Here is a 26274-nt window from a genome sequence, read left to right on the forward strand (position 1 = left end):
AAATCTCCAATACTCAGTGCACCAAATACTGTAGGAAGGATGTCTTTTGCCAACAAAGGAAGAACTGAGTAACCTCCTGGGAAACTGGGCCACCAAGTTGTATTTACAGAAGTGGGCATGGAGTTGAATTGCAATATCATGGTGCCTTACCATATTACAGTAAACCAGTGACTACAGTAAACTACACAACAGCCAAGCAAGAGATGCCCACAGAAATTTCTCCTCTTTGCTTGTGATAAACACAGGGCTGCATGTAAAACATCAGATCTAGCAGAGTTCATAAGACCCATCTCAACTTCCTTTTTAGTATAAGAAGGGTCTCCAGAGTCACCCCTCTACCATGCTGCATTAAAAATCCTTCATGTGGAGGCTTCTCCAGTAGCTGAATTTTCTGAAAATCATTGTTCAGTGCTAGGACACCTGTTCGGCTCCTCTCTGGGCCAGAGTGAATCAAATTTCTCATAACTGAAACACATATGAACTGTAATCACAGCCTGGTTCTGAGAGTACATGAATTCATTATCTCAGTCACCCCTAGGCAGTCAGGCCAAGGAAGATTATTTCTCTAGGTTTTAGCCTGGAACATGAAGACAGTTTCCATTGTTTTGTTCTGCAGATAAAATTGGCCAAATCTGCAAGATATGGGGTAAAATACACCAGACCAGATGTGCTGTGCCTGACAAAAATATGCTCAGAGGTCTGGATTGTCTTCTGTACATATTTTGCCCCCAAGGGCAATCCCTCCACAAACATTCCCCAGGTACAAAGTGAGCTGCTTTCAGATGCTAGAACAACTCTAGGGGTAGGCAGTACTGCCATGAATTCCTTGCTGACATTTGGAAACCAGAGAACAGGAAAACCCTCCAGGAATCTCACCAGTCTCATGAGTTCTACAGGCTTACTGAAATCCTACATTAACCTTATCTAAGTCTGGACTGAGATCCTAATGAAATGCAGGGCCAGGAGGTGTTGAGAACCAGAGAACTGTACTAAAAAACTCTGTAAATAGTATCAAGCTTATTAAATCAAAATACAGCTGAAAAGGGCACATACAGAAACTGCTTATTCTAATTCCAGCTTTGCAATTCTGCTCTGAGGAATACACACAGTTTTATACATATATATTTACTTGTGAGGTACTTATTTGCTTCCATATAGCTGGATGGACAGTGAACCTGCAGTGTCTTTGGTAGCAATTCAACAGGCTACCAGCATCAAATATCTTCCTGAATCTGCTCTTCCAATAGAAGAGATTTCAGAGGATGCCTTGCCTAATGCACACATGTTTGCATCTGTTTCTCATGCCTTTCCAAAATGGAATTCCATTCATTTCTGTCCTTGTTAAGGGGGTGGTAGAAAGACAGTAAAAGGAATAAAATAAAAATAAATGTAGAAACCCTTTCAAAAATAGTGTCAAAGATTTTGATCTGTCTTCATGTGTATTTTAGAAAGGGAAATAAAAAATTGCTAATGTTTTGAAAAAGGTCAGTAATAAAAAATAAATCCTACAGATCCCATCACCTGCTGATTTCTACCTCCTCCATGAAAAGGAAAAGGTAGAGGGATTGCAAATCAGCTATCAAACATTGTTAAGAATAATAACAATAATCATAATATCGTCCAGGTCTTACACAGTGTGCTGGGTCAGCAGAACTTTCAACAATGTTGCAAAGGAGATTCCAAAATTATTTCATTTATTTTCCAGAGGAGGAAACAGCTTGGCACAATATCACCAGCCTGGTGGGAGAGATAGGAATAAAATGACAGCTTTTGAAGGCTGAGCTAGCCAGGACAGCACAGGATGTCATATTAGCCATCTCTAGCCCTGAATGATTATAGGAAAATTACTGCAAATGAGGAAGATTAGTGGGCAAAAAGCATTCTTGTAGCTATAAGTGGTTTAACAGTTTGTGGGGAAAGGTTGAAAGTTGATAAGACACATAATGGCAGGGGCATTGCTATGACAAAAAATTAATGCAACTGCCCCTTCTTTCTTTTATCCCTTCTCCAAAAATACACTCTTTTCATGACAGTTGTAACATTATCCTGTAAAACATCCTTTCCTCATATTTGAAAATCAAGTGCTTGTGCAAACCAACACCAAGTGGGGCAGTTCCCTATGAAGAATTTCAGTGTCTGCAGAAAGTATGTCCATATGAGTAAGCAATTCAACAAAGGGTAAGCAGAACACTTTGTACTTGTTTTAATTACCACTCCTATAGAGGAATGCTTTGTGACACACAGTCAGTGATCTAGATTTTCAGAAGAAAGTTTAGAAGAAGTGGTGATTTCATTAATGTGGATGTATGTTTAAAAGGGAAGAGGCTAAAGATGTATTGACAATTGCAAAGACATGCTCAGCTTTCTAAATCTGGAGATGTCCATTGCTGCTAGGAAAAAAAAAAGTGAAACAGATTCTCCTGGCAATTTCAATCTTTTGCTTTTTTTGAGGAGACTGCCCACACTGCCAGAGCACTGCTGCTACCATCTGGATGTGAAATTGGCCTTGATTCAATCATAAAACATCTACATTATGCTACCACATGCCTGGCAAATAAATGCCTGATTCAAATGAAAGCAGAGGTGAAATATTACCTTAGTCATACCTGTAAACTGAAGTTGTAGATTGCTATATCAATCTATTATTAACCACTAATCTGTTTGGGTGACAACAATCCTGGCTGTGGTTAAAGTGGCTCTCTGTTACCGGATAAACTGCTTCTTTGCCATGTTACTCATGAAACCTAGTGATCTGGGATTTCAATTCCACAAATATAGTGTTGATGAATGCAAAGCAAGGCACATGAGGGTGGGACCTTTAGTACTGGGTGAGTTTAAATCACACAGATGCCATGCAAGATTGTTAAGAGGAGATCATGCTTATATCTGTCTTGTTTTCTATACTTCTCCCCGAGATACACCCTATGTCCCTTTCCCAGAGGTAAGGCACTGGGCTGGATTGTGATTTAATTTTATATGACTGTTGCTCTGTGTTGTGTTCAATGTATGCTGTCGGTTCCAGGTGGCACCTTGGCAAGAACCCAAGACCTGTGCCAAAGTTATGCCAGTGCAAAAATATTAATGCACATGACCCACGTTATTTGCTGTCTCTCCAGGAAGAGAAGCCAGTGGGGTTTTCTTAAGTTCATCAGCAAAGGGTGTTTACAATTAGTTAACTTTATCTTTTTGTCAGAAAACACAATTGTTGATGACATTTAAGAGACCTTTTGGCAGGAGTTAAACTTGGTATCAAAGTGGAAAATTGCTTTAGAAGAAGGGATCATATAATTAACATGGCACCACTCAGCAGTGCCCACGGTATGGAAATGCTTTCAATTAGAACTCCCTTTTGCTTGAAGCTTACTGTAGCATCAACTTCTGGCTTGATGTTTCCTATCCATTATCTGTTCTGGAAGGTACCCACCAGCGGAAAATATGTAGATAGATCATTTTGCCAGGTTCAAATCTGTCAATGAAATTATATCAAATTTATCCTAATTTTAAATGTTTCACGCTGCTTTTACTTCTAACCTATGCAGTTGTAAGTGTTCCTTAATCATATAGCTAGCCTGAATTTAGTGTGGCTGTAGCTTTGTTATTTGTAGTTGAAGTTAGGTTTGAAATAGTTATTCCAAATCAGGTTCCATTTCTTCCTCATTAAAAAAAATGCTTTTGAACAAATGTGGCTGAGAATATTCAAAGAATACAAAACAAACTGGTGCAGTATAATGTATTTTTTCAGTCATGTTATAAAGAGGCTTTGGGGACATGTGTGTCTGTTTAACACTGCACTTTCTGGAGAGGCAAAACCTTTGAGGAGTTTTTGGGTGCCTGCTTTTGCAGGCAAAGATGAGCAGCACTGCACTATTGGAACTGTAAAGCAGCACTTGTTTATGATCTAACAGACAGCATCTGGAAATCCACAAGATACTCCTTCCCTGCATGAGATTTCAAATTAAGTCCTTTTGCTCACTTGTATTGGTTCAAGGAACTCTATCTTTAGAGATACCACCTAGACAGAGTGAAGAAAGGAACTTCTTAGCCTCAGGTAAGCAGAGCGAGACGAATAGTTGTTCCAAGGCAAAGATCCAGCAGAGAATCTTTGTTTCTTTTTATCTGCTTAAATACCTACAGAATTAAAAACAAATTATTAGAATTCCAGCAACCAAGAACGTTGATATCCTTTATTGCTGGAGGTGCTTCCCTGCAGTTGATGTAATTATCAAGGTCAATGCGAGATTTTGGCTTTGGAAGTCTCACATATTCGTATTGTTGACAACTAAAGGAACAGCTGTGCCATGAGTTTTCCCTGACTGCACATGCTTCATTTTTCTTGTGTGTTTTTCTTTAACTTACTGCTTTTTATTAGGGATGCACACAGCAAAACGAATGGGAGAGGCAATGCACAATGCTTCACTAAAGGAACCTTTGGTTTGGGAATTGGACTTCAGAGCCAATGATCTTGTAAAGCAAACATTGCATCAAATATGGTTCAAACTTTTACTGAGATTAAAAAAAAAAAAAAAGAGAGAATTGCACTCAAAATTTTCAGTCTTAAGTTTTGGAACCTCTTCCCATCTGGTCCTGGATGTTCCCCTAATGGAGCAGTTAAACTAGTAATCTGGGAGTGACAAGACCAATTCTACTAAATCTGAATGTGAACCAGGGAGCTCTTGTCCAGCAAGACAAGATGAGCCAAGAATAATCAGTCTTGTGCTCTCTCTGGCCAAAGGAAGCCTCTGTGATAACTGATGAGGAAATAGCACATGTTGTTTATGACTGTACTGGTTATAGGGCAGAAGCCATCTGGGCAAGTTCTTTTAAACCCACATGGTCTTAACACCCAATGGCTCTATGCCAGTACCTTGATGCCAGGCAGTCATTTCTTGGTTCCAGGCTTTCCTCTGAGCAATGTGTCTCATGGCTCTGTACAAGATAGGTCATCCTTTCTGTGCTTGCTGGTATTTTAGCAGCTGTTACTCTCTTATCAGTTATGCTTGAATGCTACACATCAGCTAGTGTATTGTTTCCAAACTCCATCCTCCCTTCTCCATGCTGTTTCTCCTACACCTTTTGGAATAGTTCACCTCATGAAAGCAAGGGTTGCATGTCTTGGTCTTTGGATTATGCAGTGGGATGCATTCCCTCCTAGATGAATCATTCAAATCCAGCCTAGTTTATTAATAAATGCAATCAGATAAGGTTTTTGCAGTAGCTTCTCTAGTGGGGCCTCCTTTGCTGGCACTTATCAGTGAGATCAAAGAATGAACAGTGCCATTCAGAATGAACTTCTGGTAGATTCCTCCAGGCTGGAGCAGAAGTACACTTGTAAGTGGCTCTGTGTGTGTGTATATGTTACTAAGTTGCTGTTCTAGCTATGGGGACAAATAGCACCCTCCAGGCCCCATATCATCATCAACTCAAAGACAACATCAAATATTAAGACAGATAAAAAAATACCAATCGTTCCACCTTTCTGCTGGGAGAACTTCTTAAGGAAGGTTCTGCCAGAAATTACTCTCTACAACCTAATTTAATGCTGGACAATGACTGTTAAAGGAAAGAAGCTTACTAGACTAAGTTCATATGATGTGTATTTGATAGCACACCAGGGAAGGAGTCTGGACCAGTTTGTGGGTTTGTATCTTCACCTGCAAAAGGGAGGGCTCATGCTGAGGGCACTGTGGACATGATCCTCCTGGAGAACAATCCAGTGAAGTAAGGTGGCTGATTAAGGGATGTCAGAGAGTGCAGCAAGGGGAAAGAAAATTTTGGGCAGAGTTTGAATCACATCTTAAAAACATCTCCTCTCCTTGCAGGAAATCCATCCAGCACCAGTTTCTCTTAGCATTTGTCTCTCAAGGAGCCGAAGTTTTCAGGGAACCAGCAATCTTTCCATCTCAGTAGAAGTTGCTCTTTCTAAAAAGAAGTCTAGGTTGGCCAGCTTTTGATGAAAAGGCTTCACTCAAGAAGAATATTTTGGTCTCCCAAGGCAAGTGCTATTTTGTTGGTAGTTCATTGGTGGACAGCACTTCCAGCTACATAGAAAAGAGGAAACAGTGCAGCCTATGAAATCAGACCCTTAAAGAATGTCCCCAGAGTTTCTTCATGATAGTTCATCACTACCAGATTAACTTCAGCACCCTTAGAGGTCCTTTCCAAAGTACTTTGCTCTTTCAGAGCTTTGGAGCATGGCACACCACCTGCTTCATTTTCTATTCCTCCTGACACAGTGATGGAGACCCCCAGCTGACTCCCTTTTGTCCAGACCATCTCCTGGCTCCCTTCCATTAAAGGCAGGATGGTCCCCAGTAACAGCTGTTGCAGTAATGTCTGGGTAAGACAGATCCAAGTTTAGTGGAAAGTGTCTGAAAGCCCTTTACAACAGCCACATACTCGCCCACATTATAGCACAGTGGTCTGTGATCTCTGGTATACACACATAAAAATATAAATATATACCATTATTACAAACTGTCACTCATCCCATAAATGCTTTCTGTCCTCATGAAAAATTCCTGATGCCCCTATGAGTGGCTGCTGCAAAAGAAATTAATTTTGTTTGACAAAGCTACTCTGATGCAGCAGATATTTCTTGTTGATCTAGATACAGCAGGGTTTACAGGCTGTTCTCCAGCCCTTCTCCCTCAGCCAGTCCCATACTTTTGGGTACCAGTTTATTTAAGCCTATTCTCATGGCACCTCTCCCTGCTATGCCCTCCAGGTCAGACAACCACCCTGACGCCAACCAAATGGCCTGAAATCCCTCCAGTCTGGATTCCTGTCTGGAGCTACACTCTTCTACTACATCAATCTTTAAGGACATTCACCATGCCCGGCCCAGCTGCCTCCGCATTTCCCAGCTGCTCTTTTGGCAACCAGTGTTGGACAAACAAGCCCACCCCAGAATCCACTTTAGAAGAGGCTTGAGATCATGTGCCCCAGAGGCAGATGGGATTTGTGGGCTGGGTAAGCCCAGACTACACTTCTACAGTCACAGGCTATCTATCAGCCAGAGGATGGATATCTAGACATGTATCAGAGGAGAGCACCAGAACTCAACCCACTCCTTGGCTTAGTCTCCCTGAAGAAAGTGTTAATGCAACTTCACTTCTTCCAATCACATCTTGTGATGCTTCTCTGTTTTGTGTCTGCTCTTTGCCAACTGAGAAGGAACCATGCTGACAAATGATCCACTATGATTCTGCCAGAGTGGAGCAAGAGGGGCTGGGAAAAACCAACCTTCCCATTTCATTCTGGACAGCAGCACAACAGGAGGCATATATGCCAAAACTGGAAAAAAAAATCTGTTTTTCTGTAAGGTTTACATTTGCACAGCTGAACTGTCAATGGAATATGAGCTGCAAATCCCCTCTTTTCCCTCTCTGCAAATTTTTTTCTTCTACTTTTCCTCCTATATTTTTTCTATTTTTCCTCTATGTCTTCTTTAACATCCTAAAGCAAGTGGGTTTGGATTTAACATGAGGGTGTGGATGTAGCTGCTGCCTTTGATCCCCTACCCACCCTTTCCTTTCCCCTCCCCAGAAATCAAAGCTGGAGTGTATCAAATTAAAAATTGCACAGCACAGGCCCTGATCTGTCAGCATTTGGGTTTGGATCAAACTTGTCCAAAGCCATAGATGCAGCTGGAGATTACTGGTGGTTTCAGCCACTTTTTCTCTTCTCCTCTGAGATCACTGGGTCAAAGCATTTTACAGGATGCAGTTCAGGTGTGAAACAGCCATGATCAGCAATCATTAAAAAAAAATATTAATCCAAATATCTTTTTTAAAATGGAGGGAAAAAAACAATGGAAGGGACTATAAAAACTCTTGCTGAACTGTACTTTACTCCTTGACTACTATACTTTTGCTAAAATAGGTGGGTTTTGTCCAGCTCACCAAAATGGTAGACCATGAGAGTCTGCTCTTTTGGCTGAGTTATTATTTGTTAGCACAATAAAAGGCAAGGTGAAACCAGAAATTGTTGGAGAACACTTTTCGTAACAGTGGCAGATAAAACTTGAAGGGCACATTTGCCAATTCTTAAACAGAAATGAGAAACAAGAGACAGGAGGAAGACTTTATTCTTGCCAGACTCTGCCCTGCAAGAAAACTGTTAGAATCACAGAATCGCTAAGTTGGAAGAGACCTTCAAGATCATTGAGTCCAACCCAAATGTGATGAACACTCCCTTGGTCACCACAAATTTTCCATAATTACCTGTGTTGTTAAATACTCTCAAGTTAGAGGACCATTCCTGAAGTCCTGTGTCATCCCCCTGTCCCAGACTTTATGCAGTCCCCAAAGGGTGCGTATTTCTTGTATGCTCATGTAACCAGCCTGTGCGTGCAGCTGCAACATGGGCTCCTCATGTGCAGGCAGTGAATGGAATCCTTTTTCCTGGGCAAAAAGAGGGGCAAGGGCACATTATCCCTTGAGGAGATCTCAGACCCTTGAAGCCTGAGAAGATTTGTAATCTGGGCTCCTAGGTGCAGTTGAATTTGGAAAAGGTCTCCTCACCAGAGCCAGCAAGCCAGGCTCCACACTCGAGCTCCCTTCCCAGGGCCTGTTCAAAGCCTGCACCAGGCCAAGGCTTCTCTCACTCCTGCTCTATTTCCATTCATTATTTCACATGTGCAAATTAAACCACAAGAGGAGAGAGAAAGGTCCCTGCCAGTAGGGAAATTAATTAGGATTTGGGAGATAATGCTTCCAATCACAGCTTTCTTTGGTGATCTTCCTCACAACCTCAGGCAGAACACTTTGGATTCCATCCAGTTTCTACACCACAGGGATTATGGCAAACTGAGGTGGCTGCAAATGGTGTATGCATTGAACAGAGGAGCGTCAAGGGACCCCAAGACTGCCAGATAAAGTCACTGGACACAGACAAGTGTGGAGTTTCAGATAAATACCTATATGAGGTGGCCTAGACCCAGTCCCCTCCCCTCCATTATTGCTTATTGAACAGTCAGTACCCAAGATACACCACACTTGGAAGATGACACTTACACCCCAGATGCAGGTGTGAGTTTGAAATTGTCAAGTCTCAATTGCTTTGCCTGCCCCAGGCTATGCAGTCAGCACTTAATAAACAAACACAAACATGTGTGGGTGTGATTAAAGGAACTGCTGGCATGAATTTGGGAAGTGCAACTACATGACAACAAATACAAGGGAGGCTTGAAGATCATATGAAATGAGTTCTGGATAAAGTTCACTTTCCCCTGTAGCTCTCAGGTGTCCTATACTAGCCCTACTTGCTCCAAGAGTAAAGATAAATGTGCACACAATACTCATACTCATAGATAGCTATAGGCAAGTCTTTCTGGGAGAGCTTGTTTCAGAAAGATATACTCTGCATTTTTATGACTGTGGCCATCATTATGACATTCTCATTTGCTGAATAGAAGCTTTGAACTGTTGGAAAGGAGATTATGAGAAACCATTTGATTTTGTTGTCTTGGATCTTATGCATTTTCAGTGCCATTGTTTTTGAGTCCCTGCCAGTAGGGCAGAAAACAACACAGCTGCCATCTGCCTAGTGTTGTTTGTGCCTTATCTTATTCCCTAGGGGAGATGCACATAGAGAAGAAGTCTTTGTTTGGGGTCGGTCTGTTTTGTTCTGGGTTTTTTTTTCAGGATGTGGGAGAAGGGTTGTCCAACCCTTCTCTTACTCTGGTTGTTTGGACAGCTTAGGTCACAAGTAGCCATCATGAAGGAAGGGTAGATAGACACAGCTCAAATAATTTAATCAAAGAGAGCTAATTGCTAATACAATCCACCCTTGGAGCTATATTGCCTTGTGTGGTGTCCTGCTGTAAGTGGTTCCTTAAGCTATTCACAAACCAAGTAACACCTAATTGTGTGGTACAAAACTGAAGCTGGGGAAGAGAAACAGTCCTAGCTGTGGCCTTTAACACTCCACAATAACACCACTTGCTAGTACCACAATATCACTGAGAAATAAATCTGAGTGGATGATACATTTTTGGCTTTTCCAAAATTATTTCCTGAGATTCTACTCCAAAAATCATTGTGGTTGGCTTAACTGTAAACATTGTTTCATGGAGACAGATGTGCCTACTTGGATTCTCCAAGAGTCTCATTTAACATCTTCCTTAATCTCTGGAAATGGAAATAATCAGGCGCTTGATGAAATTTACAAACAGTAATAATTTGGGAGGATTGGAAAACAACTCCAGCAGAAAAGCAGAAGACAATTTGGGGAGCATAATTTGGGAGCAAATAGCATAAAGGAAGGTTGCAGTCTAATTGTATTAATTGGTGGCATAACAAAAGAAAACTCTACAAAGAACTAATGGGAAAGTACATTATAGGAGGCAGATAAAGAAAAAAGAGCTGAGGGTTTATGGCACAATTTTTGGGGGCATAAAATGGCAACAAGACAGGTCAGTGGGAATTGTGTGAAGAGATCAAGTCTGTGAGCCACAAAATCTACACAGATCAAAACCCAGAACAATTAATTTGATTCTTGAAAGGAACAAAATGACAAGATCATGAAATTCAAAGAAAACATCTTTAAATTATGAAAGAACTGGAACACACGCAAAAAGGATAAAGATCTGAAGACAAAAAAAAAAAATAAAAGAAAATAATCTGAAAACCAGGCATTGAGTTAGCAGGGAGGAGAGATAATCATCCAGACTTCAGAAAATGGGAAGAGATTTGCTATGAATAATGTAAGAAAACATAAACAGAGTAGAATTTTGGAGCCATTTTTTTTCCTGACAGTGAGATCAGTGGCACTAGCATAGGGGTGCTTTGGGAAACCTGGGATGTAGGGCTGTCAGACCCCATCCTGAGAAAAAGCATGGATAATATCTATGTGCCAGACAGTCTCCTGAAGGTAAGATATCTGCCATACATCCAGTGCTGGCTTTCCAATTTCTATGACTTCATATTTGATGGAGCATCCCCCATCTCAATCTTTCAACAATTTGCAGCAGATATTTCCATCCCATTGTATTCTGGAGTAAAGAAGGACCATATCAAGATGTGATAGGGGCAAGGTAAGGACAAGCTGGTATTCACACTCATGTAAGTAACCAGTGACAGATCTAGTCCTGCTGGTCTTATCTAAAAATGACTTGTCGACATTTCTAATTTTTTGGCAACAACTTTGTCACTACACCTTGTATGATGAACCATGTATTGAACTAAAAGCTTTCATTAAAGTTTCAATTCACATGTTTGTACAATTTATGGCTGGAAGAGGCCATGCTAATAACCTATCTGCTGTGCTATACAGCAGTGTTCATTTCTACCATTTATTCAAGCCTGCATTCCCAGCTTGAGCCAACTCTTCTTTGTATGTATTAAATAATGACATGGTAGATGCAACGTTGTTAAGTGCCTGAAAAGGATATTAGGTAGATGGTGTTCAGAATTGCCAGAATTAAGGCATTTATATTTTCATGAACTTTTCTGTAAACACTGTGCTTGGTGCTATCTTTCTGTCAAGGGCATACAATAAACTCAGATTTGGCTTGAATGCTGTTAGATAAATAGCAAGTCATTTCCTCTTGAATGTCTCTAATTCTTGATTATGTGTATGTGTCATTGTGAGTCTCTGAGCATGCATTTTATTTTGTTGGGGCTTTTTATGCTCTAAACTTCCAGAGTTCTTCCCCCTCCTCTTTTTCCTTTTGAATGGAGGCTCAACATTTCAGTTGCTAGTTTTATAAGGCAATGCATCATCTCTTCTCACTGCCATTAATTAGCCAGTATAATATTTTCCACATGAAGTCACAGGACTTGAAATGAACATATTTCGGCATCAATTAGGTCTCTGCTCATGTGAGGGCCCAGCTGCACTTTAAATACTATTTATATAATGGTAATGAGCCAGTCATCACCACTGCTGGCTTCCAGCAGGTTTTGTACAGTGCCTACTTGAATATGATTAGAAGTGTGTGGATCCTTCCCCCAGCCTTTATTTTTTTTTCTTTCCCAGAAACTATGCTGAATAAAACTGACTGGTTTTTAAAGTCATAAAAAGGGCTGGCAACAGAAAAACGGATGTTATTCTTGGTGTCTTTTATATTTTCTTCTATTTTCCTTGGAAAATGCACCCATTAAAAGCAGGAGTTTCTCTTTTTAACATTCCTCAGTCTTCCCCCTCATCACCCTCTCGCCTTTTTTCAGGGTGTAGGGATGGCTTGTATTTGGCATCTTTCCTCTCATATATCTTTTATTTTAGGGAAAAGAACCTAAACACATCTAAGTAACCATGGTAGATGGCGTTATCAGAGAGATCCAAAGTAAAAAAATGAGGTTAAAGGAGCTCTGGCAGCACTCAGTGAGGATTAGGTAAAATCCACAGAGATAAAGCAAGATCTGACTCAGATACCAAGCCCTAGACTCAGACACAGACTGAGCATTCAGAAAAGTTTCTTTTGAAATAAAACTCTGTGTTGTGGTGTCCACAAAATCCGTTCCTGGTGCAGATGGAGTTAAGTGTGATCATTGGTAGGTAATACAGTCAGACTGAAACATGTGCTCTGTGTGTATCCTGCAGTCCAAAAAAAGAAAAACATTCTTTGCAGATATATTTCAACAATCCTATCTCCTCTCTCCCTTGTAGATAGAGATTCTAAGTAGAGATTCCCCCATAACATGATACTCTCATCCCTCCCAAGAGTTCCCAAGGAGAAGCAGTGTCAGCAGCTGCTCCATCTGCCTTTTCTTGGTGCAGGAGAATGACCTGACCTGTTTGCCTGTGTCTTTGTGTGGGTGAACAACAGATTAGGGGAAAGGCAAGTCACAAATTGTAGTTTTCTTTCCTGGCATAGTGAGGTTCCCAGTCTCAGTTGAGTAGCAAGATGTTCCAGATTCTCAGTTCAGTTTTTAGGAAGGCTTTGCCTTCAGCAGCCCTTTCCTGTTCAGTGGAAATGTCGTAGTCTTGGTGAACCACACTGTGCAAGTGAGATGAACAATTAGGCTGCAACAGCTCAAGAGCCCTGGTCAGTTTTAAGCCTGGGCAAGACATAAATGGGTTCATCATCTCAGCCATTGCCTCTGCTAGCTGAGTCCTAGGAGTCCTACATCCTGGCAATCTCTTGTATATCACTAGCTCTCACAAAGTAAACCACAAAAACTACTTGCTCCTGTAGCAGACTATATCAAGTTGTTTTATTTATGAAAAGACAACAGGGCCTTCATAAGAAAAAAGAGCCACATCATCTTCTTTAATTAACATAATCAGAAGTAAGTGGTCTACCCAGATGCTGCATGTCAAATGTCATCCTTTTGTGGGAGTGATGGAAAAGTGGTTGCTGTACTATGAGGTTTCTCCTGGGAATATTAGTAGGATCCTAGAAGGTCTCCCCTCAAATGCAAATTGTCCAGGCTAGCAAATAGATGTCATCACTACAGATATTCAGTGCATACATTTTTAGAAACACAGAAAATCTGTAGCCCAGGTCAGGTCTGGAAGTCACAACCAGACTGGTTGGGCTCTGAAGAAGGAGAGGACAGGAACACTGTGATTTTATTCTGCTCTGATCAGAGCATTTCTAGAGGAAATCTGCTATCCAGTCTCGCAGTCAGTATCTCCACTTGTGGAGATGCAGGCAGGCACTAAGGCCAAGAGGAAATAACATCTAAATGTGTCCTCCCAACAGCTTGTTGGTTATTCTCTCCAAGTGTTTCATCTGCTTGTGGTGAAAACAAATAAACAAACAAAAATGGCTTCCTATATCCCAGCCGTCAGCCATCAAAATCAAAGTGGAAGGGCAGGGTTTAAGACACTTAAGTTTTGTTCTCTGATGAGTTTTTCCCCTCTGATCTCAAACACTGCTGTTTTCATTTTCATGCAGCTTCCCTAATTTCAGCAAAGACTGCTTTTTAGCAAGGGAGACATTTAAAGCCTGGGATGTGCAAGGAACATGCACAGTACAGAACAGCAAAGGCAGCTGAAAACATGGAGGCTGAGAGAGGGAAACCTCAGCTTGTTGTGCATCAGAAATAGCTGCTAGTTTTGATTCACACAGAGGAAACTGAAGTTAGGTTACCTTTCCCAAACTGCAATTTCAGCTTAATCTGTTCTCGAAGCTTTAATCACAAATTCTCAACAGCAAGAGTATCAAACTCTTCTTCCTCATCCTCCTTGTCTGTCAGCCAAACTCCCAGGAAAAAAAACATACAGGCCAATGTGAGACACAGAAAAAGAACATCTTGAATATGGAACAGGCCCAGTGCAAATTCTTAGAAAGCATAAGAGAGCTTAAAAAAAAAAAAAAAAAAAAAAAAAAAAAAAAAAAGTTGTTTTATCCAGCTCTAACTGAACAGATTTCTGGGCAGATGTCAACACTGGTGAAACCAGCCCACGTCACTGACTAACACCACTGGTGACTGTCTCCACACCCCCTAAAAAGAAGAAAAACAGAGGGCAGCAATACAAAAGAAGCCAATCTGGCAATCATTTTGTGGCTCCACTCAGAGGGAAGAACTCAAAAGGAAAGCCAACATTTTGGGATAGGCTTGACCAAGGTCCAAAATATCATGATGTGGACCATGCTCTACCAGTAGCCCAACTGAATAAACTGGGTGTTTTACTGTCAGAATTCTCTAGCCTTTTCAGGGTCTGTCTCAGAGAAGGACCACAGCTGGGAAGGGTAGGGATTTTAATTGTCTGTGAACAGCTTCTGGAAGGAAGATATTTATATTAGTCTGGCTGTGATTCTATTGCTCTTTTCTTCCCCCCCATTCCACAGTCTTTCCATCTGTAAACAATATTTTACATCTCTGTAAGTTACAAAGATTTGTATGCAATGCTTAGGAAACCTTCAGTGCATAAAAAAAGTCCTAAGCAGAAATTAAAAAAGGTTTTTTTATACATCCCTATGAAAACTAGGGAAACTCCATCCCATGGTGGTGCAGGTCAATAGGATATTAGACTCAGCAGTAACAAAACATAGTGCCTTAACTTCTCAGCTGGAGGAAAAAACCCCAAACCAGCTAAATCGAGAACAGCTGCTTCATAGACCCCACCTCCTTTGGAACATTTTCACATTGTGGTATAATCTATGTTGATCTCACAAAAAAAGATGGTCATATTCATGATAGCACATTGTGATGTGGAATTTGTAATGGGGAACACAGAAAGATGACATAATCTCATTTCTCACCCAAAAAGATCATGAAATAAGTAATAATCAATACTAATGAATAGTATTAAGTCTCCAAAGCTGCTCACTTCACAAGGTAAGACAGCTAAAAGGAGACATTATGAAAGCATAAGGAATGCATGAGAGGAAACTCAGTGCCTCTTATAACAATTTTGTTCTTTTACTTGAATGAACAGAGGAGTTTATCTGAGTAGCTGTACTGTTTAAAAGGTTGGGAAGGAAACATCCTTCCCAAATACCCCCTGACATGGCCTTTAAGCACTGAACAAAATTAAGTGTACCAAATGAAAAAAACATATCTTCTATGAAAATATCATTTAGAATTCTATTTTCCTACTATGGGACTGCTCTATCTGTAGTTTACTGTAGCGGATAATCAAATACTTATATGATTTAACTTTATTCTATACACAATCAAAGCTGTATTTAACTTGGGCAGCACACTTAAGGATGAGTCCGACATTTGGGTTATCATGGGAATAACAAAATTCAGTTTTTAAAGTAGGGTGGAACCATTATAAGCTCCAAGGATTCTTAACTTGTGACTCCAGGAAGGCTTCAGTTATCTTTCTTCTCCATAAAGCTAAGTGGGAAAGATATCACAGAGCCACAGAATCATAGAATGGCTTGAAGTTGGAAGGAACCTTAATGTTCTTCTAGTTCTAGCCCTGCTTCCATGTACAGGGATACTAGACCACGTTAGTCAGAGCTCCATCCAACTTAGCCTTAATTCCGGGGATGGGGCATCCACAACTTCTCTGGGCAACATGTTCCAGTGCCTCACCATCCTCACAGTAAAGAATTACTTTCTAATATCTAACTTAAACCGACACGCTATCGATTTAAAGCCATACCCTCTGGTCCTATCACTACATGCTCTTGTAAAAGGTCCCTCTCCATCTTTCTTGTAGGCTCCCTTCAGGTTCTGGAAGGTCACAATTAGGTGTGAAGAATACCTGAAAACTGGCTGAGTGTTATGCTGTGTTATGCTGAGCACTGGAGGTCTACAGTAAAATGGGGGGCATGTGCATTTGTGCATATGTGTTTATGTGTTCATACATATGGAGGCAGTGAATGTGTGAGTATATAAACAAATATCTTATATATTTAATGCTTCAAATGGGCCAGTTCCATCAAGACAAAAGTAATTATTAGCCAATTAGTCGGTAGAGATAGGGAATTTAAAGCAGTGGCAAAAGAATGAATGGTAATTAGGAAACTCTAAAATAAATGTTATTAAATTCCCCCAAACTGAAATTATGACTGTCTAGATGCTGGTTATAAAAAAGCACTGCCTAAGCAGGGGTTTTGAAAGTCTCACACAGTCACTTATAAATGTAGGTGCACACAGGCTCACACACTGGCATGTCCATACATTATTAAGCAAATAAAAACTAGCAAGGTGAGTCGAAAGCTGCAAGGAAAAACATGTAGCAGTGAGCACTATGGACAACACAAATAGCTTTCTGTAAAATAAAGCAAAACTAACTGTTATGGGATAGGATATAACAATTCAGTGTGGAAAAAAGTGTTCAGAAAATCTCTCTCTCTCAGGTACTTGACAAAAGGTATTGTATGAGGTCTGTACGCTACATTCTAGCAAGACTGAGAAGGAAGGATACTAAAGAGCAAGGCTAAAGGGTACATACTATGATTAGATGACATACACACATTGGATCTGAAGACAGTAGACCGGGCATGCTCTCTTTCAGTAGGATGATTCTCACCAAATTTCACATGTCCCAAAGTTAGGATTCTTGTTTAAAACAGATTTTGAGACTGTCTCTGAGGCAATGAATGTTAAGGTACAGCTAAAATGATTTATCCCATCCAAAGGTATGTGCAATAAACCCTCCTCAAAGGTATTTCCCAATCTTCATTTACAGTAGGGAATGAAGATGCAGCGTGAGATGCATTCCCAGTTATTAATGTACCAAGGTATGTAATATGATCAACAACAATTTTTAGCATTGCAGTTTTCAGTGAGTTTGATGCTTCAGTGTGTTTGGTGCTTCAGTGAGCTTTCAGGGGTTGCAGTATGTAATATGCAGTGGGAAGCAGAGCAAGATGGATTTCTTCATCCTGGAGATGGGAAAGCAAAGAGGAACATATTTCTGTCTTCAGCTGTCTAATGGAGTCTTACAGAGAAGATGGATCTAGAAAACTCTCAGAGATTCATAGGAAAAGGATGAAAAGCAATGGGCCTAGTTCACCTCTTGGGAGATTCATCTTGCCAATCAAGGACAAAATTTGTACAATGACTGTTTTAAAGCACTGGGAGTGCTTCCCAGAAAGGCTGTGGAATCTCTGCCCTCATAAAGACTCAAAATTGGACTGGACAAGGGCCTGAGCAGTTGGGCCTCCTTTGACTCACAGGTATTGAAGAAAATGACATCCAGAGGTTCCTTCCAAGCAAAATTGCATGGTTCTGTGTTTTCCCATTATAGCTGTAAGTCTAACAGCATGACATACATCCCAAGAGAAATCATGACATGACATGGGTTCAGCTAATAAACAATTACATTAGGAAATATAAATTAGTCAAATCAACAGGGTTTTATGGGAAACAGATCCTGTCAAATGGACTTGATATCTTCATTTGATAAAATTACCAGTTTGGTGTCTAAAGATAATCTTGTTGATGTAACAGGCTTCTGTAAGACATCTGACTTTGAACTGCAGGATGTTTTAATAAAGAAACTAAAAAGACACAGAATTCATTTGGCTTTCATTCAACAGCTCAGAAATGGCTGACTTGCGGGACTCAAATTAAGCTGTAAAAGAGAGAACTCTTATGAAGCAAAAGCATTTATAGAAAGGCCCAGCTGTCATCCATTCTGGTCCCACTGCACCTCAAGGAACCAGGGAGGAACTGTAATGCCAATACCTAGAGAGTTTTTGTAGTGTCTAAGTCTCAAAAAGAAATGGGATGGGGAAAAAAAATAGTAAATAGAGAAGGCTGCTCATTGGCACTGAATGCCTTGGGTCAGCCAACAAGCTCAGTGCAAGAAACCTTCTGCAACACAGGATAGATGCACCCAGCTGTAGTCATCCATCCAGGCAAAAGGGTAATGGAGTTTATGTATAGGACTCCACAACTGCCAGCCCCAATTTAGATAATTACCTGTGTCAAGAAGAGAAAATGTTATTTCTGGAAAAAAGATACACTAAGAAGAAACAGAAGAGGCAATATGCAACTGCCTTTGTCATTGGTGTGACCACTGCTGAAGGACAGCATTCATATCTAGCATAAAGGATTCAGACAGCATGTAGACAATTTGCAGAGGCTTAATGGTAGATCTTCTTGATTGGCTACATTGGAAAACATTCCTCAGAAGGAAGTAATTAAGATTAACACATCAAGAGACTTCCAGAATCCCATTGAAGGGGTGGCACGATCCTTCAGAAACATCCTCATCTGTTCCCTGCTCACTGTGGAATCAACAACAGTCATGTCACTTCTGACAGATGCTGCATAATCTGTTTTTGAAAAGCTTGCATCAATCATGTTACAATATTTATACATAAAAGGCAACTGCAGTGAAGAAAGAAATCATCTGTGCTATTTATTTGCTGAGGCAAAACAAGAAATCATGGTTTGTAGACATTTATTCAGCCTTTCCTCAGACTTCTCTTAGCTAGAGTGAAAACTCCCAAAATTTTTTCATTCTCTTTCCTATAACTCCGGTTTTAGAAGATTCTGACAACCCTCAGCATAGATCTATGGACTGTCTAAACATTATTCACTTCTTTAAAATATCATGCCTATGAGGCGAGACAAAGACTTCTGTGTGGGTTTACCAATTAAGTAGAACAGAACTTTTATTCCACACATTAGTAGGTAATAATCCTCTCTATACAGCCAAATATAGTGCTTGCATTTTTCTTTGTGGTCTCTCATTGACCTACGATGACTAAAAACTGTGGTGTCACATCCATCAGGGAAAAAAGCTCATCAAGAATGGACTCTTTCTTGCTTTCTTCCTTTCTTTCTTTATCTTTTCTTTCTCTCTTCTTCAGTGATGTTGTTTAGTACAAATGAGAATTAACTCTGAGAATACAATGATATATATATAAAATAACATGTAGAAAATAATATGAGAGCACAAGAAGTATAACCACTTAACAGTCATGGCCACAATAACATCCATTTGCTTAACCATTGACAACTCTTAAAACCTCAGGGATAGTGTATCTCTAACCCATCCATGAACAGGAGGAGCAGCACATGATAATCATGACCTAGTTCACATTGCTCTGAGCAGCCAGATACAGAACCAAAGGCCTCACAGTCAGCCCTTCACTGAGTTGTTCTCCTTTAATGCACTTTTCATGAGGAAATCCTTTTCTCTATGCTTCCTGTACTCTCTTGGCCATAGGTGTGTTACAAATCAGAATGGGAAATTCATATGATGAGAAGATATACAGGCTTTACTGCTTCCAACAGTCCACCCAAAAATTCAACTCAGGGACAGGAAAGGGATGATATCATGCAAATGAAAGGCTTATACTTCTAACGACACGGGAAAAAAAAAAAAAAAAGAAAAAGTCATTTTATCTGATCCAAATGCATGGTGCATGCTCAGAAGCCAGAAAGCAAATAAAAAGAAGGAAAAAGCCCAAATATTTCTAGCTATATACATTTCTTTTTCTTTATTTCCCCTCCTTTGTCTTAATCCTGTCAGGAAATTGAGACAAGCTGGAACCATTCTCTCCTCTCCTACTTCTACAATACTTCAATCTGCCTGATAAAATCTGTTTCAGACTTGCTTAAGCTATGAGGTCTTCCTAAGGGACACAGTCACCCCTATTTCCCTGAGTTCTCATCACCTTACCGTTTGATGTGCACATGTGCCTCTCCACACAGAGGCACTCACAGACCTGCTTCCTTTGGCAGAATCTGCCTCCTTGCACATCTCTCGCGGGGGAGAATTAATACCACATCTCTGACACACACCTCGGTTCTCCCCAGCAGCACCAGCCTGGAAACCACACAGGCATAAGGAAGCAAAGTTATTTTGGATGTGAATTCATTGTGGAGGAAATGTGGTCAAGGTGATTCAGTGAGGAGTAAGCCATGACAAATGTCTGACTGTCTGTGTGACTGATCCTGAAGAGACCTGTGGATATCAGGAAGGTTGTTCAATAATTCCCACTGTGGAAATCTGCTTGCAGCTTTGCCAGATTTTCATCACTGATGTTGCAATTGCCAATGGATGTCTTGTCTCAAGTTTATTCCCTGTATAAGTCTGCATAAGTGTGTACCTATGAGAGTGCGTATATGTGTATGTATGTAAACGCTTATGCATGCATATATTTTTGTGTGTGTGTGCTGGCCAAAATATTTTACTTAACTTGCAAGACTTGGTGGGCTAAATGCTTTGATTCACAACACTGTTCTGTAATGTGTCTTTTTTGCTAAGTTACTAAGACCAAACTATTCCAAGAGTCTCCCTTAAAAGGATTATAGGCACTACTGGCAATAACAAATGATGGGAAAGTGCTGATAAGTAACACTCTATCTCTGACAACTTTAGTGTCAAACACAAAATGGCAATTGTTCTTTTGAAAGACCTCATTTTCTGTGCTAGCCATCAGGCTTTTGATGTGTAGAACTACAGATGACCATTGTGTCAGCCAACACCATGTCATTTTTTATACCTGTGAACATCCACTCAAATTTGCCACATTATTTTAATAAGACTCCTGGAGGTTATCAGTGGTCTGTCAAGATTTCTTGGATTTTATGATCCAAAATCTCCAAAGTACTTTCTCCCTGAGCTCTGGTCTCTCACCATCTAGAATGACTGTGCTTTTCACATGCCATCCCCATAGATCAGTGCTATGTTTCACCTCCCTTCCACACTCTCCCCATTCATAGCTGAACTGAACATGTGCTGTGCTCATGGGGAGCACAGACTAAGAAAGATATTCCTGGAAAATGACCACTCAAATACATCTTTTCAGGGAAAGACCATGAAGCAAGTAAGAGAGGGTTTGGATGGCATGCAGTATTAACAACTAGTAAAGTAAAAAAAAAGAAAAGAAAAGCTCTATATCGAGCTGTTCTTTGCATAGAAGTACAGTGTGCCAGAAGGCAAGCATTGTACTATAAAAGACTGTGTCTGTAAGGCAAGTCCATAAAAGAAGGACTAAAGATGGCCATTTACTCCTGTCAAGTGAAAAAGTTTAAACACTCCTCACTGTAGCTGGTACAACAAGAATGAGGGGTGTCATTTGTCCAAATACAAAGCCTAAAAGACAATTGTTCCTGGTTCAAGTTTCTGCTTACCTCAAGTAGTAAAATCTTAGCTCTTCTAGGCTTACTAGAAATAAAAATTGTAGTCCTAGTGGATGAATTGAACAGTTATTAATAACTTGGGTAACTCTTTCAGAACGCCGATTTAAATTTATAAAATCCAGATTCACTACTGGAACCCTGCATTGGATTTCTTCCCTTGCTGTAAAACCTCCCTCAGTGGTGCATGCTTTGAGCCCTCTGCAGTTCTAGTGGTGAGAGAGGAACCTCACCACCCACCATCTGCTGCGTTTAGGAAAGGTGCAATATTCCAATTGAAGAAATGGTCCAGCTCGACTTAGATCCCCTCTCAGAGTCACAAGTATCATCTAAGCTAGAATTTAAGACCTGGATCTCATCTCAGGTTTGGAGACTTTGTCCAAATCTGAGCAGCTACAGAGCCAAGAGAGGGGAATGTCCACTAAAATCAGCATGGAGGAGAAGGAGCTTATTCAAGAGCAGCACGGAACTGCGCAGGACAAAAAGCAGACCAGAACAGCTAATTTGACCAAACCAACTTCAGACAAGTCCAGATTTAAATATATTTCTTAAAAATGTGACCAATAGGCATCTGAAAATCATTAGGACAGAAGAACTGTATTTGTGATTCACTTCAATCTGTTTTTGTAAGATTTCTTCCCACTACAGCTCCCAGTGCACTAATTTGACCAGCTAAAACTCTGAAAACTGTCTCTAAATAGAGATTTCCTTCTCTAAGGCTAATTCTCTGAATTTACTCTGTGTCCCACCACCTCCAGAGGGAAGGCATGGATTCTTCACACGCCATCCCAGAAGCTGGGCTGTGTTTGTGGTGTAGGTAACCCTGCCACTGGATTTGTTATCCCCTAGCTCAGACAGGCTGCTTCGGGTGATACGTCATTGAGTGACACTGATTTTTGTGAATTACTCTATGCTACCACCTTAATTCCAGCAGAAAGCACCTCAGTTGCTGGAAATCATAAATATTAGTTTTACAAACCTCTCTGCCTGCAAACCAGACCAGAGATACCGACCATTGCTTAAACAATGCACAAAGGATTTAAGTTCCTTGCTAAGCAATCCACAACCTTCCCTCCTCAAAAAAGTCATACCTTTTCCATATGTGTGTTATGTGTTTCATATAATTTATTGCACACATGGTAAAAATATATCTGACAATATATAAAATGCAATTTTTAAAAGAAGAAGAAAAAAATAGAATTGGCCTATTGTTCTGCTGCTTAAAATATGGGACACCACACGATATACATTAAAATTATAAGAATATGTTGAAAATATTTTATGTCATTCCATGTAATATATTTGAAATATCATGACAGCTGCCATAGGCTGTAATATGTTCCATATTGTCTGTTATATTCTAAATGTCTGTGTAATACATTTCATGAAATGCATGGCACTTGAAAAAATGAATCAAACTTTTCCCTTTGCTTCACCAGAGTTCATGTAATAAATAAATTTACATGCATATTCATGAAAGAAATAAAGAAAACAACTTGTTTATTCATAACACCTTTTATGTTCCTAATAATTGATATATGTGTAAACAAGGTCCTATTTCTAGTAAACAAGGATTTCATAGAAACCATAAATTTACTCCAGTACACTAATTATTCAATTAAGAGTTTGAAATTATCAAATGCAGAGTATACATAATAATCAGTGATTTACATAAGCCAATGAAAACAGAATATATACTAAAACTAGACAATCAATCACACTTGCAGAAGCCACTTTACAAATATTTCACTGAAGCTATAAAGCTGTTTGATGAAAATCATCCTTCACACAGATGCCACAAAAGAGCGTCGCCCACCCAAAAGTCCAATGCATTGTTACCAATTGCCTGACATATTGTTGTGCCGAAGGACTTAGAATATTATGTTCCATTCCAGTGCAAAAATAGAAAACCATAGAGACAGAAAAGATTTATTAACTTCCCTTTCTTCTCTTTCCTAGCAGCCTGATCAGGATGACTTCCCATTGTATGTGACACTGAAAAAATTCCCTGTGTTCTTATGCTTGTGGTGCTTTACAACAGAGGGGGAAGAGGAGGACCAGCTTCAGACACAGAGAAGGTGGCATCACAGGAAGGCAGCAACATGTTCTGTGTATGCACTGGTGACAGGAGAATTCAGGAGCTCACCTTCCCACAGAGACAGAAAATTTTGAAGGGGCAGGATAGCAAACCTCACAGGGAGACTACTCAGGGGTTTGAGGCACCCCTCTTGTTGGAGGTTTCACACACCAGATAGAAAAACACCCATCAGAGGAAGTGATACAAAGCAATGGTCTGTGGCATCACTGAAGCCACCTTTCCCTCTGGGCCATTCATTGATTACATGATTGCATAAATGCAATAATTGCTCTGTCAAGAGAATACCTTATGCAGCTTAATATGCAGAAAGCCATTTTTATAGCCGTGGTTTCTGGACAGGCATGCTACAAACTTTTTTGAATCTAGACATGATGCAGAAAAGCTACTGGGCATGAAAGGAAATAACTGCTCCAACCCAGAGGATAATTTTAAGGCTTATGCATTTGGCCAAAATTCAGGTAATCTTCACCCACTCCACCAGTTTTCACCCTGTTTGCTTGCTTACTTGGTCTTTAAATTGCAGCTTCACTGTTGACCTACCCCCAACCTCTCTCTTTCATTATCAGCACAGGGATTTTTCATTGCCATGCTAACACACTGTAGCAGCCAGCAGGGCTGTGGATCTCACAGACTGTTCTCACAATCCATTGCAACAGAGTTCTCCGTTTGACCACTCCTCTAGCCCAGCTTTTTCCCAGTCCCCAGACTTCCAGGGGTTTTTTTAAAGAATGTAGGTTACAAATCTGCTGCTCATGTGTCTACACACAGTAATTAAACACACCTGTATCCTCCTGAGAAAATACGCCTTTGTGGATGCTGGAAATGGACTGCTGTGGAACTATGTGCATCTACATCTCTGCAACCAGAGTTTGAAAAAATGCACCATAATGTCTTGGTGCCTCAGTTTCCCTACACATGTCAGAAAATAAGAATACTTATAATTCAGGTGGCAAGTGAAATCATGGAATAATTTCTTATTTCATGGTCTAAGACAGAACCATGACCAGCTCGACACTTATATGCAAAATACTCTACATGTCTGAACAGAGCCAATATCCCAATTCTTTCTGCAATGCAGTCAAAATCCAGTGTTGAATTCTGTCCAGATTTAGAACACTTTTATGTGTTTATAGCTCATAAAAAGTAACAGGATTTATGCACACATTTAAGTGCTTTGTAAGATAGAGATGGGTTATGTACATGTGGTGATACTTCCGTGATAGACCTTCCCTATATGTGCTATGATAGAATAGTCAGGGTTAAGCAACTTTGAACCAGTTCACATTTTAGGGGCTGGGATATACTTATCTTCCCAGTGAGTCATTATTTCCTAGCTGCTAGCTATTAATAACCCTTAGAGGAACTTTTCAAGCTGATAACCATTTCCTATCATTTTTGGCATTTTGAACATGTTTTTATTTTATTTTATTTTCCCATTTCTCCCAGTCTCCCAAAGGCAGCCAGATTCCCAGAACCCTTGTGGAGTAAAGAGATCACTTCCTGCCCTTCCCATCCTCCTGCTTCCTCCACCCTTTTCAGGCCAATAAAAGGATTTTACGTTATTTAGATCATCTTTTTTGGTTCTGTTCTGATTTGTTATTTTTCATGTGGTCTGTTACTGAGTACTTTCTCATTTTCTGGCCCAGACCTTTATCTCCTTAATAGTCTAGATGCAACATGAACCAGTGAACTTTAAACACTTGGGGCCAGCAAGAGATCTTAAAGCAAGGTATATTTAATGAAGCAATAAATATTTAATTATATTTAACCTTCCACCTGCTAAGGGTTAAAGTTCAAACACTGGCTGATAAGAAAAGTTCCCCTCTAGCTTACTAAATTGAAGTTTTTATTATGTCTTATGGTGTCCTTGCTTCTTTAGTTCAGAAAGGGAATATAGGCAGTAACTGGAAGGGCCAGTCCATGAATGGGGCACAATTGAGAGTGATTTCACTTTGCAGTTCCACTTCTAAATTAAGTATGAAAGACTGGGGCTAGGGTAATCCTCAATACACTTTGTTTCTGCTCAGGCTCAGCTTGCTTCCTGGAATTAAGTGTTTTTTACAAAAGGGAATTTCAGCATGTGGACATGTGCAGGGTAAGATAAAATCTCCACTATTTTGCAGTCTTGAGGAAAGCACCAGTGTTTCATTTGTCTAGAGCAAAAGTGGGAAAAGTGTTAGCACAGATGCCCCCAGAAAGATGCAAATAGGGGAGAAGAAGGTCTAGAGGGATTATCAGGGTTGTGCTTTAAACACATTCCACCTCACAGATGTACAAGAGAGAGAATGGAGAAAAAGACCAGGAAAGTTAAAGATAAAATAACTTCCAGATGCAGCTTTTGCCCTGATGCAGCCATATCCCTGCTGCCTCTCCAACACAACATTTCAGCCTCTCAGAGCTCATTAGGATCTAAAAAAGGGTCATAGACAATAACTGTGTGCCTTAAATCTTGTCCATCTTACAGGCATCTTGTCTCAAGCAATCAAAGGCAGCCTATGCTGGCACAGCCCAGTAATTAGCCGGCTGTGCTTCCAGCTGGTTTGCAGGCACATGGCAGGTTAAACAATAAATAAATCAGATTAGGCTGAAATCTGTTAAGCAAGAGTGGTCCTGGCATTCACAGCCATTTCTTCAAAGCATTGCAGATCAGTGCTCAGGTTTTATATTCCAAAGCCTGTTATCATGGGTGTGGCTACATGGTACTTTGCAGACAGACATAAGTTA

Source organism: Lonchura striata, chromosome 7 (assembly GCF_050655825.1).
Source record: "Lonchura striata isolate lonStrDom1 chromosome 7, ASM5065582v1, whole genome shotgun sequence".
Taxonomy (NCBI): domain Eukaryota; kingdom Metazoa; phylum Chordata; class Aves; order Passeriformes; family Estrildidae; genus Lonchura; species Lonchura striata.